Source organism: Uranotaenia lowii, chromosome 2 (genome assembly GCF_029784155.1).
Source record: "Uranotaenia lowii strain MFRU-FL chromosome 2, ASM2978415v1, whole genome shotgun sequence".
NCBI lineage: Eukaryota > Metazoa > Arthropoda > Insecta > Diptera > Culicidae > Uranotaenia > Uranotaenia lowii.
In genome coordinates this window covers 93716606-93730906 of record NC_073692.1, presented here as the reverse complement: position 1 = coordinate 93730906, position 14301 = coordinate 93716606, and positions in this window count along the sequence as shown.

The window sequence follows — 14301 nt, the reverse complement described above, 5'->3', positions numbered from 1 at the left end:
AGTATTTGGGTACGAGAAAGGGTTCTATGAATATTTGATACCCTTTTATTCTTTTTGTGGACCGATAGAAAGGGGGGGAGGGGGCTCCTTCAAATTTGCCAGTATAATTCGAAAACTTTTAAAGCATATGGATCTAAATTTGGCATGGTATTTGAATGCGAGAAATGTCTCTATGATATTTTGAGAACCCTCTGTTCTTCCTATGGGGAAACTTTAAGGTGGGGTAGTGCACTAATACAATTTTATACATAACTCGAGAACTTATACAGCAAATAGCACAAAATTTCGCAGGGTATTTGAGTAGTTACGAGCAATGTTTCTATGAATATTTGGTACTACTGCCTCCTTCCAGTGCAGTGGGATGATTTGATGGAGAGAAGAGGGCTCCGTTACAATTTTTAGCATAACTCGAGAACTTATCGAGCAAATGGATACAAATTTGATAAGGAAGAGAATTTGATATCGATAAATGGTAATATATTATTCGAGACTTCTGTCTCCCTCAATTGGTGATTAAGTAAGGGAAGAGGGGAGCTCACATTTTTTTTTTCATAAACCAAAAACTTATCAAAAGAATGGAGCCAAATATGACATGGACAATCATTTGGGTGCGAGAAATGGTTCTATGATTATTAGAAACACTTTCTTTTTACCAGTGAGTACATAAGAAATGGGGAGGGGGTCCTTGGTGTAGAAGTAATCATGCAAAAAAGATCAAATTTGACATGGGAAGGTCTTTGAGTACAAGTTTTTTTTCTATAGAATTTTACGGACACTTCTGCCTTGCAGAGGGGAGAGGGGAGGGACGGCTAGGTTCCATATAAATGTTGCTGTACCGCATTAAACTTATCAATCAAAATTGCCAAGTTTAATATGACAGTTTTTGATTACGAAAAAATTGGATCCTTACATTCTTCCTGCTTTTGCGGATGGGAAGGGGAAAGGGTTGCCTAAATTAGTTTTTTGGCATAAACCGAGCACTTATGAAAATGTTTTTAAATAATTTCGTTAAATTCAATTTATTATTGGAAGGTGTTGCAACGCAAACCGGGTCAGCTAGTAATCTATACATATAATGAATGTTTGTCTGTCTGTCTGTCTGTTCCCTATAGACTCGAAAACTACAGACCCGATCATCGTCAAAGTTGGCGTCTGAAGATTTTTGGAGCCGGAAATAAGAGAGGCTCCCAAACAAAATTTACATAAAATATGACACAATCCATACAATTTGTTAGTAAGTTTCATAAAATTTCCCACACAAATGTATTTTGACAAAATTAAAAGATTCATTATGGTGGTGAACAGATTTGGATGTAGTTGGCCCAACAATTGTATATTTAATATTATAAATATTTTTAAAAATATTTACAAATATTGGTGGTTGGTGGTGGTTGATTTATTACATATTTATTGTGAAATATATCAGAACTCTAAAAATTTTCAAACGATTTTGATTAAATTTGGCGGATAATCAAATTCTTGATGTCATGAGATTATTTAAAGATTTCTAAACGTTTACCGTTCTTGTAATAGGGGCTCCTATACAAAATTTTTAAAAGTATGATCAAATTCGAACAATTTTCGAACAAATTTGGTCAACAATCGATAAACATAAACGTTTTAACACGATGAAATGATTAATTGATTTGGCAATCAGGTTTTAATCTAATTATATGATATGTTGAAATGATAGACTCTTTCCATTTAAATAATGAGAGCACTCATCTATCTTCAACATCTATAAAAATGAATGTTTGTCTGTCTGTATATTCCCTATAAGTAGACTCGAAAACTACTGAACCAATCTATTTGGAATTTGGTTTGTAAGAGTTTTTAGGGTTGGAGACGGTTTTAAAAATATTAAAAGGGGGGGGGGGGGGCTTCCATACAAAATCAATTGAAATATGACACAATTCGAACAATTTCCGAAAACTACTGAACCGATCAACTTGAAATTTTGCTTGTAGCCGTTTTCAAGACCGGGAATGCTTTCTATAATTCTTTAAAACGCTTGCAAATCCAGAAAAGAGGTGCTCCCATGCAAAATAAACAAAAATTGTCGAAATTTCAACAATCCTCGAAGAACTATTGTTAAAAATTGATAAACGTAAGCGTTTTGACATAATGTAGTGATGTACTGAACCGACTAATAAGTTTTAACAAAATTTAATGATGTAAAATATTAACAGACGCTTCCCATTTTCACAAATTAAGACTCTCATATTGAATAAATATAACATACATATCATTGTAAAAATCAACGTCATAATGTTTCCATAAAGTTCGGCACACTTTTTGGTTATGTGCAAATTTGCTTGTTTGACTCCTCCCGCATCAAAAATGGCAATTTTTTAAATTGAAAGGGTTTATTTATTGTATTGAAGATCCCTCCTATTTTTTTCTAAAGTGTAGCTCTTTCAACCTATGAACCTTCAACTTACGTTGAGACTCAAGACAATTTAGAAGCTCAGATGCCATGAAAAATAGTTCGCTTTTGAATAATGTTGAAATTTAATTAAAAAGGAAGTTTATTTTGAGTTATCATTTAACGAACTGAATTTTTTCAATGAAAGGGGTAGCGAATCAGATAGCTTTATAATAAAAATGATTCAATATGGTGCATTTGTCTGAAAATTAGAAAATTGCGCTTTTAAGTATGCAATGAATATAGGGTAGAAGAAAAACTTTTAGATTGTTTTTGTCTGACACTTATAAACAGTGAATTGAAAACTAATATGATCAAAATAGTCAACGGAACTCTTTTCTTTAGATTCTGCATGTTTTTTTGCCAAAGCTGAGGGCACCTCGATAAAAGGGTCTTGTCTTCTTTAATAAAGGATCAAGCCTCCTTTATCTTTGAAAATATCACAATTTTTTCAGTATCATGGAAAAGCTTCTGTGGGTTTATATATTGATATTATTTTTGCAGCATAAAACTTGAAATCACACGTTGTCAGAAAAAGCGAAAGACTGAGATCTGCAAAATTCTTCCAAAAAGATATGGATGAAAACAAAAAAAAAGTGTTCAAGTGTCCCCAGAGAAAAAACTCTCTGTCTATACCAAGTTGGATAATTGTCTGTCATTTATCGAGTGTTTTGATAATTTTTCAAAATCATCCGCACTTTGAGGAATCGATAACAAAATTACTAAGATTGACGCTCTTGTTTTCTATGTAAGCTTCTCTGGTATTCAGCAAACTGTTTATGTTTTAAGCAAATGTTCAAATTTAAAAAAAAAACATTTGAATGGGAAGAATGTATTCGAATTACAATGTAGAATGTCAATGACCCTTGCAAGCAAATTGCATGGCCCATATTTGTTGACCAACAGCGGGGAAGAAAGAAATATTTTCGGGATTCAACCCAAACAAAGATAAACTTCTCGCGTGTGTTATTGATGCATGCTGTATCAACACAATTATTTCCCGTGACACTTCGTACCGACCTTGATTCAGTTTGTTCCCATTATTGAAAAATTCTGGCACAGATAAACGGATTTCCAATTTTAATTGAAATTTAAGATTGTATTAACAATTTTCTTGAACTGTCTCTAACTTAATTACGCGTTTTGGTATGGTTCATCTGGATTGCGAATTCTTCCATTCTCGTTCCAACAAAGTGTACATAATTCTTCGGAATAATAAACTAATTCATACCGGTCCGTTCCCCCCGAATTGAAAATATCGTTATAAAACACATCAAGATTACGCCGGCAGTCTTATTCTCGGTGAAAGACGTCAACAATCTTGAAGGAATGAAATGTATACAAAACGTTCACATGGCGGCGCTTTACGTCCGCACACTTGAGTGCAATTACTAAGATATCTACTCACTCATATTATCCATGGTCGATAAAAATTCCTGCCTCCAGCCAGACACTTGAGCCGGTTGATTTTGAGCTCAGATCCTCAGGTTCAAACGCCTTCCGGTCTAGGATAGGATAGCTGAGTTCAAAGTTCACCTGAGTGAAGTCACTTCCGAGTAATGGTAATACGCGCTGTTGAAAATAACTGTCGAATTTATAGCACTGATCACCATATTATTATTGAGAACATAAGAAGCTTCACCGTAGGTTGTACTCAGACAGCATCCATAGCAAAACAAAACGAAAAACTTTGATTCTTTGGCTATGGATTTTCTGGCAGAAAAACTTGAAACAAAAAAAAAACGAGATTGGGTTCCGACCTCTGCTGCGGCGTGATTCTTCCGAAGAAAGGTTCAAAATACACCCCCACTCGGATGGTACTGTCGATTTTATTAAAATGCGGTGCGGTGTGGGGTTTGAGAAATAAACTACCCGGCGATCTGTGTTTGGCGAGCGAGTATGGTACGGGAAATTCAAGATGAGAAAATTGATACGTCTACTGACTAGACCTTGGCCGATTGTAAAGAAACTTTGGTGAGAGTGCATAAATTAACGATGATGTGGAAAATTTAAGCTCATATGGTTAAGCAATCAGAGTAAATTTTAACATCTTCCTTCCAGCATGGATATGAAAAGCGCCTACAAGTATATCAGCAAAAGTTTTAATTTGAAGCTTTAGTATTGTAAACAATGGATATTCATGCCAAAAGTAGCAAAAATTTTGTTTTTTTTTTCAGCACGAGTCGTAAATTTAACGTATTTACGTAGAGCACTGAAATATTGGGTTTTGTAACAAGTTGCTTACAAACTTTTATGTAAGTTAAGAAATTCGCTTAAACATCCATTATTTAAACAACAAGAATCACATCTCAACAAAGAATCACATGTGGACGACCATGCCGATGACTGTAATTTTGCACTATGCATTTGCTAGCGAAAAAGTGACGAGTAGTAGCACTTTTCGATACTATTTTTGTTGAAACTTCCTTGCGACGACCCGACGATGTTTACTCCATAATATGGGGCTAATAAGAAAGGCAATGTACCACTTAAGACCATGGTTAATGGTAAAATAAATAAGATAAAATTGTATAATGTTCTTATTAATCCTTAACAAGAGACAAATCTCCTTTCGGTTAGAAAGGCTACGACTAAGGTAAAAAGGGTTACTTTTTCTGATGGTAAGGTTACAATTACAGGCTTGGGGGAGGTCATTGCTCAAGGGACAGTAAATGATGGCTTGTATTCCTTGGAGTTGGTTTCGGATATTCATAACTCAAAGGCTTTGCTTGGAAAGAAACGGTTAGGTTTTGATACATGGCACAGAAGACTTGGCCAGCTGAGTAATGCTGGCGTAACCACACTTATTTATGACACAGAAGGTGGTAGAAGGAGTAGATTTTTGCATCGAGACTTCCAACAAAAACGAAGTTTGCGAAAGCTGTTTAGCTGGAAAACAGTGCAGCAAAAAAAGTTTAAGAGTCTGCAAATACCAAGGTCAAGTAGGCCATTCGAATTAGTGCACTCTGACGTTTGCGGATACATGGAAGAAACCACGTTTGGTGGTCATCTATATTTCGTGACATTCACGAATGACTACTCACATTTTACAGTAATCTACCTAATGAAACGCAAGAGTGAGTTTTTGAGATGTTTAAGCAGTTTTAAGCGATGGCAACAGCGCATTTTAATCAAAAGTTGGCTAAACTTAGATGCGATAATGGCCGTGAGTACGTTGGACAAGTTTTTGAAGAATTTTGCAAGGCAAAAGGCCTCCAATTGGTTCTAACAGTACCGTATACTCCTCAGCAGAATGGCGTGAGCGAAAGAATCAACAGAACATTGATGGAGAAAGTACGAGCAATGCTCCAGGAATGCGATCTTCCGAAATCGTTATGGGGAGAAGCTGTGTTCTGTGCAGCTTATCTCACAAATCGATCGCCCATACGAGCTCTTCTGGATAACAAGACGCCATTCGAAATGTGGTATGGCAAGAAGCCTGACTTGAGCAATTTACGCATTTTTGGCATGTACTAGTACCTGAGGAGAAGGGGCAGAAATTGGATCCAAAGACAAAGAAACTAATCTTTGCGGGTTACGCAAACAACGGCTACAGGTTATTCAACAAGTCCTCGCGTACAGTAGAGATACACCGTAGCGTAGTCTTTGATGAGCAAGAATTGCTTGATCGTTGAAATGATCTACTTCACTCTACAATTTTGCAACTAGCAAGCCAAAATACGCCAGCAAAAGAATCCGAACTGTGGTATCCTGACGAGCGAATAAAAATTCCGAGAGTTTAGAGACAATAAATAGCGAGCATAATCGAGAGCAGGGCTCAGTCTAGAGAAGACCGGCAAGCTATCCAGACGGAAATACCATATAGGGCGTTTGCCCAGTGCATTAGTATAAGTAAGCCGTTGGGCAAACAAATGTGACAGCCCCATGTTAAATGAACACAAATCGACTAAAGAAGGACATTTTTTGAAGAATTCATGAAAACTATTGAAAAGTTTCTAAAGTACGACACATTTTTCGAAAGCTAGATCATTTTTTGACTTGTTTGTGATTTTTTTCTAATTTTGAGTGAAGTTCTTTAACAAAAAGAAAGACTTTGTACAGAATATGAGCGTTTTTAGTGGAAGCAGGGCAAATATTGCTCAAGTTTATTAATCAATTTCGTGACGAAAACTCTTAACTTCTTCTTAGTGCTTCTAAATTTTATATGATAGACCCAAAAACGTGAACAAAGGATCTGGGGGAACCGTTTAATGTGCTTTACAATGATGGTTGGCTTGTTTTTCATTTTTGTTTTGCTTGGTTCCTCACCGATATCCAATAAAGTAATTACCTAATCGTTACCACTTGTTAGCAAATGATCCAAATTATACTTTATGAATGTTTTTTAGAGAAATTGAGCATTCATTTAAGGGAAAACCAACATTTTAGTTGAATTTTGCTTTCGCCGCATATAAAAACCTCTAATGTGTGCCCAACAGACCTCTTGTATGTGTGTGTAGCAAAAGCCCTATTGGCGATTCGCAGGATGCACTATCCCTCTCAGAGAAAGAGAAGTCTTGATTCGGTTTGCTGTCTGAGAGGGACAGGGTTGCCAACATTTTTTTCAAAAATCAGGGAACTGGCGAAATAAAAATCAGGCAAAATCAGGCTACGTTAAACCTCGGTAAAGTAACGGAAATTTCGCTCAAAGTGATGATCTTTTTTTTTTGGTCATCGCTCTACATTTTCACACTAATATGTGTTGTGAGAGTACTTGGTTGAATAATTCTACTCTGCATCAAGCAATCGAAACATTCCATTTAAATCCCTTTTTTAAATAAGAATGGACGGGAATTTTTCGATTGCTTTGGTTCAGCCACATTTTCACTTTTCACTTCAGCTATGGTACCTACTCCAGTTCCTGACTACTCATTTTTCATGACATTCGCAAAAATCAGGCAAAATCAGGCATATTTTTAAAAATCAGGGAAATTCAATGGCTTATCAGGTTTATGAAAAATGGAAGATGAATACGAAAAAGATAATGGAAGAAGAAAGATAACGAAAATAACACTGAAAAATTGGAGTGATGGCTGAAAGCGAAAATCATTGTTAACAATTGAATGATAAATGCACAATAATGAAAAAGGATGGTTAATGAACAATCATAAAGATTCTCGAGAATAGGAGATTTGATGAAAACCCCAGGAAATATTAAAGTTGTACAGAACTACGATAAAAAGATGGATTGATACGGCGGAGATTGAAAGTACTGATAGGAGAGGAGTAATCATAATAATTTGCTAGATACGGTTTATAAAAAATGCCTGGATACAATAAGGCAGCTTATTGTGAAAGGGGAGGATGTGGTATCCTGACGAGCGAGGTAAAACTGCGAGAGTTAAGAGACAATAAAAAGCGACCATAATCGAGAGCAGGGCTCAGTCTAGAGAAGACCGGCCAACTATCCAGACGGAAATACCATACACGGAAAAAAATTGAGTGGTTATCCCAAAGACGCTGTCATGATAATTTTACCATTTCAGCGCTATAGTATTTCCAACCACGAAAAGTTTAACATCGGTTTTGTGAAAGTGCGCATGAAACAATATTGAAATTACTATGTACCTGGTAATTTTCGATAACTTTCAATGTGTGTTGTCGAAAATACTATGGTCATGGTGATTTCATCATAATTTCTATCACAACTACCGTCCACATAGTAATTTTGACATTGTGGCACCAATTCATATCAACAAAACACTACGCACATCGTACTTTTGAGAACAAAACATATTTGACTCAAAAACATAAGTGCGTATGATAATTTTACTATGGTAAACATTCTTGTTGTTTACACTAATTCAGGATCATAAATCATCAAACCCGTGAGTAAAAAAACTAATTTTGAGCTGCTTTATAGTTACATAACTTTGAAAATCATTCCAGAGCATCGGAAGAACACACTAACATTGACTGACGTGTGTCGGAAGTGTGAATTTTCATGTTTCAAATAATGTCATAATGCATGCATGCAAATAAACAAACAAACATACATAGTAATTTTACTATTTAAATCAAGCTCCTCGCTCCTCCTAATCTTTATCGTAACACATACTAGTTTCATCATGAAACATATTAATTTTACTAGGGACGAAGTAAAGCAATGCATCATTTCATTGATAATTTTACTAAAACGCAGTCGAATTTACAATGTGCAGCCAAATTGAGCACATGGTAAAATAGCTATGCGTAAGGTATTATAAACAACAAAACATATTTGACTAAAAAATATGGTCGCCTGTTATTCGTTAAAACCACGGATTTAGTAATTTTACTATGCTTTTTTTTTGTGTGTACGAACCTACAGCAAAAAGTTCAGAAGCGTCTGAGAACTTCGTGGGTAACGAAGATGAACATCTCGTGGGAAACGAAAATGTTGAAGATAAGTCCGAAGTCATCGTAGTTGACGATGAAGATTCAATTGAAGAACATGACGTGGATAACGTTGAAGAATCTGATTATGATAGCGCACAAGATCTTAACAGTCACACTGACGGCGAATGGGTGGTTGGGTCACAATCGATTCCCGTTTGTAGTTCGCCGATCAGACGTAGTACGCGCGATAGAAGGGCGCCAGAATTTTACACTGCCAAGATAGCAACAGATAATAGCGACGTTCCACAAACTGTTGACCAGTTGAAGACGAGGAATGACTGGCCAAAGTGGAAAAATACCATCAGCGAAGAATTAAGAGCCCTTAACGAAAATAAGAACGAAAATCGATCTCATCAAAATGGGTATTTTCGATTAAAGAAGACGGAAGATACAAAGCAAGATTAGTAGCGAAAGGTTGCTCACAGCGACCTGGTTATGACAACGATGAAACGTTTGCTCCCGTTGTCAAAATGGAGAGCGTTCGTACAATCTTGTCCTTAGCTAACCAGTCTGGTTCAACCATTCATCAGATGGACGTGAAAATAGCCTTTCTCAAGCCTCTCTCGTTCTAGAGAGTTAACCCTAGTTCTCTATGTTGACGATATTCTTATCGTTGGCAAAAGGTGGCTAACCTGCTCTGGATTGAGACCGAACTTGGAAGGTTATTCCAAATGAAAGATCTTAAAGAAGTTAAATATTTCTTGGGCATGGATTTTTCAAGAGATTATCAAAAACAAATCATTGAAATTTCTCAGGTGGGTTACACCGAGAGAATACTTAAACGTTTTGGCATGTTTGATAGTAATCCCATAGGTACACCAATAGATCCTAATGTGCAGTGGACGAAGACGAAGGATGGTGAAGCAACCAATCGTCCATTCAAGGAACTGCTAGGATGTTATCAGTATCTGGCTCTTTCAACGCGGACGTACATTTGTGCCGCGGTCAGCACACTCTGCAAGTTTCAAGCGACGCCTTCCGATGCGCATTGGGCGGGACTAAAGTGGATTCTACGATATCTGCGTGGTACGACGGAGACAAAGCTGGTCTACACTAAGGGGGTAGAGAACCCTGTTTTACTGGGATTTGCCGATGCCGACTTCGCAAACGATGTCGATGACAGAAAGTCTATTTCTGATCATGCTTTCAAGGTATTTGGTAATCTGGTTTCGTGGTCAACGAAACGTCAACAGACGGTCAGTCTGTCATCTACAGAAGCTGAACTCGTTTCACTCTGTATGGCAACCAAGGAAGGAATATGGTTAACAAACCTCCTTGGCGAGCTATGTGTGGCTAACACCGGCTCTTTTCTAATTATGGAAGACAACATCCGTTGTATTCAATTCACAGAAGAACCTGGGAGTCATCAAAGGATGAAGCATTTGGACCTAACATGTTCATTGGTTAAGCTTCGCAAGGTCCACATCAAACACATCCGTTCGGAGGACCAACCAGCCGATGCATTCACCAAGGGGCTTTCCAAGGCACAGCACCGCAAGCTGTTCGAGTTACTGAACGTGCGAATTGAGGGGAGGTGTTGAAACTCCCTTGCGACGACCCGAAGATGTTTACTCCGCGGTGATTAATGTATACAGATGAACCGCGTGGCAATTGTAAACAATAACAGAGAGGCACAAGTGAGAGAGAACGTCAATTCTCCATTGTTTGTAAGAATCGACGAAAAGTGAATTTGTAGTGTTCACTGGAATAGATGCCAGGTGAACAGTTAGGAAAACTTAAAAGAAGTGTTGCCACTATAACAGATGGATAATCCGACATATTCATCACTACTGTAACCTTACTTGGTTATATGACTTGACGAGAATAAAGATAATTTATTAACAGTTTCCGATACAAAATAGTATTTCTTCTTTTTGTTATCACAACAATTTTCAATGTCGAAAAGTAAACTTTCCAACAGTACTGAATTGCATAAAAAATATAATAATTATGTGGAGTTACAGATGAACATAATGAAACGGAAACCAATATTATTAAAATGCGTCATAGTTATTTGTTTTGTAATAAATGTAATGGGTACTCGCTTTACAAAAAATGTTTTTTTTTTTCCATGAGACATCCCTTATACTTTTATTCAAAACATCGGTACAATCTCAGAAGGTCTGTTCAGTTCTCTTCCAAAATAACAGTTGATCTTAATTACACTAAATAAGAGATTACGCGCCAGCTGTTCAGTGAAACAAGAGGAAAATGAAATCCACCCTGTATCGGGACGTCTCGTTCACCCACTCGGTACTGAAGGTGAACGAATTTGTTTAATACCGCTTTTTTTTCTTTTCATTCTCTTCACTTTGACCCGGCAGAAATGTATTCGCTCAGTTTACTTTTTCCACTGCCGGTGAATTAAATTATCATTTGTTGATGGTGGAGAATGAAGTCTGTGTATGGTAAATGCAATGCTCAAAAAAGCGAAAAGTAAAACTAAAACTGAACTGACTTTTCCACAAAAGGATGCTTTCCATGTGCAATCATATTTCGAAGAAGTAAATAAAAGGATTTTTTTTATTCCAGTTTTAAATTCATTTTATCAGTCATCAAAATTCCAAATTTTTGGGTAAGTATTCGGAATTCAGATCTTCCCTTTCATTAATAGGAACCTACAAAAACTTAACCCACGAATTTGACTTGGTTACCATTTCAGTTAGCAATCTTTGAAGAATCTGCGCATTTTCAAAATTTTTGATTTATAGAACTAAACACTATTTAATTCAAACAATCGTATAGTAAATAAGGTGGTGACGATTGTATAATAATAGGGTTAGTTGCCCTACTTTGGACCCTTTAAGCGGTGGTTTTTAAATAATCACGCTTTTCTCATAAACAAACGGGAGCTTTCTATCTTTAAAGAAATTTATTCATAGTTCATTATCTTATTTACAAGTTCCAGTGAGAATTTTCAACATAGGTTTCGCCTTTATTGAAAGATTTGCATAGATATTGATGATCAAAATTTCCATCTTTGAACCTACTGTTCCTATTTTGGTACTGTACTGGTACCTTCAATTGGACCTATATCTTAAATTCTTATAAAATATATGATTTTTCGAAAATAAATAAACAAATTCATTAAAAGTGTAATCTTTAATTAAATATTACCATAAAAAAATAACAGCTAATTAACGACTAAAAAAACTTACATTTCTGTCATGAATATTTTAAACACTATTAAAGCTTAGTTCTTTTAGAAATGGGACACTTTCATTTGCTAATAGCTCGTTAACTAGTTATTGGATATTAAAAATTTGAACAGCATTTTGTTGCCTGTAAAAAGTACTATTCGACCTATTTTTTTCAAAATTTAAAATTTACGCGTTTTTGAGATATGTACGATGCTTGAGAAAAAGAAAAAAAAATTTTTGCACAGATTCCTTTAAAATTCGTCATTATCAAATTGATAGCTGAAAAAACCGTTGATTATTCAAAGAATTACTGAGTTTATGTGGTGGATAAGTATGCAAACACTGTCAATAATGTCCACAAAGTTCAAATCAAGCATTGGAGTGAAGCAGATGATCGGCAACAACGGTTAAGGATCATCAAGGAATGCAAGTCTCATACCAGCATTTTTAATTTTCAATAAACGAAAAGCTAAGGGTAGATCGCTGAAATGTCCAAAACAATTTTCTCCGATAAGCTGAAAGTGTTGCCTAGTGATGACTCATTGAAATCCAACCTCAAACAGCCATTTTTTGATAGTTCCAAAGCTCTTAAGCTGTAAAACCGGTACCGAAAAAAAACGTTCAAAAATGTGATAAAAAATAACTAAATTTGTTCATTTCGAAACAACTGTATCCACTAAAATGCTTCCAGTTTCCAGTTTCCAGAGAAGTATTGGACCAAAAAGTATCAGAAATTGAAGAAGGAAGGTGAAGCCACCTAAAATATAGATTTTACAAAGTATAAGTTGGAGAAACTGATCAATACCATGACAGAAAAAAGTGTGCGCCGGCCAATGGGAGACACCAAGAATAAAGTAGAAATTTCTTTTACAAAAAACGGTAAATATTTTTTTTCAAATTTTTTCATGAAATATCATAACATTGCCTACTTTTCCTTCATAGAAAGTATTTCGTTCAAACGAATGGTTTTTGAGATACAGGCATTTGTAACTGTCCCATTTCTAAAAGAACTAAGCTTTACTCCCCGTCAGCTCTATCAGCAGAAAAATAGCTCAAATTTTCATATGTCTACTAACTTATAGCTTATTTGCGTAAAGCTAACAAAAAATGTAAGATATGTTCAATATTTGTTCTGAATTAAGGCAGAAACACAATACAGCGTCGGTCGTCGCGTCACGTCAGCGGTCAACGCTGTCGATAAGTACTAAAACGCGGACGCGACGCACCCGACGATTTTTGCATCACAATTCAGCGTCAAGAGACATCTTAGATGTCTCTTGACGCTAAATTGTGATGCAAAAATCGTCGGGTGCGTCGCGTCCGCGTTTTAGTACTTATCGACAGCGTTGACCGCTGACGTGACGCGACGACCGACGCTGTATTGTGTTTCTGCCTTTATGCCCCAATTAAAAATTCGCACTTTTGTTGATTTGTTTGGTATTCACACAAAGTTTTTGTGATGTTAGGTCTAAAAATGGAACATCAAAGTCAAAGTCTCCTATATTTGGACCCTTTACAAATTTTCCGGGTTTTCCATTGATTTTCATTTATTTTAGGAAAAATAGGTAATCTTGTTCATATTCTCCATAGTGAAAGTAATAACCCTTTAAATATTGGCTCGGACACTGAAAAAACGTGATTTTTCCTTATTTCCTCTCATTTCTCAAAGCGCACCCCACTAATTGAGCTGTCTAATTTACCACTGAATAGAAGGCACATTTTTAAAAACGTTGAAAATTTTATGAGAAAGACTTTTTATGGCAAAATGCGGCATGGAAGGATTCAGGAAGAATAAGAGTTCATTGTGCACATTGCAGCAGCTTTATCCTTTGCAAGCAAAATGAATTATTTACAATTTTCGGCTTTTTGGGACTAAAGTAGGCTCTAGGACCAAAGTAGGAGCACTCACCCTACTAAAAAATTTTACAAACAGAAACACTTCCATTCCTCCGATTCCTATAGTTTACTCAGTCTGATTGCGTTTGTTTAGTTGGCAATCGAGCAGTAGCAGCTGCAACTATTCCACGTAATAATGAAAAGGACTACAGCCGGAGCTATCCGTAATGTAACTGTGTAGAGTTAGCAAATATTATACAAGCGTCTGTTTGAACGATTTTAACCATATATGCTACTTGAACATCGCGTCTGGTAAAAACTATCTTTGCAAATCTAAATTAGAATCGCTTCAGTTTGGTTTGATTCAAGAAGTTTCTCGAAGGTCAAGTGATTTGTAAATTTTTTTTTCCAACGTAAATGTTTTTAGAGATTTTTAAAACCAAAACCAGAAATTACAAAATCATTTCGAAATGGCTTGAAATGAACTATTGGTTTTTTATTGTATATAAGTACTAGGTACTT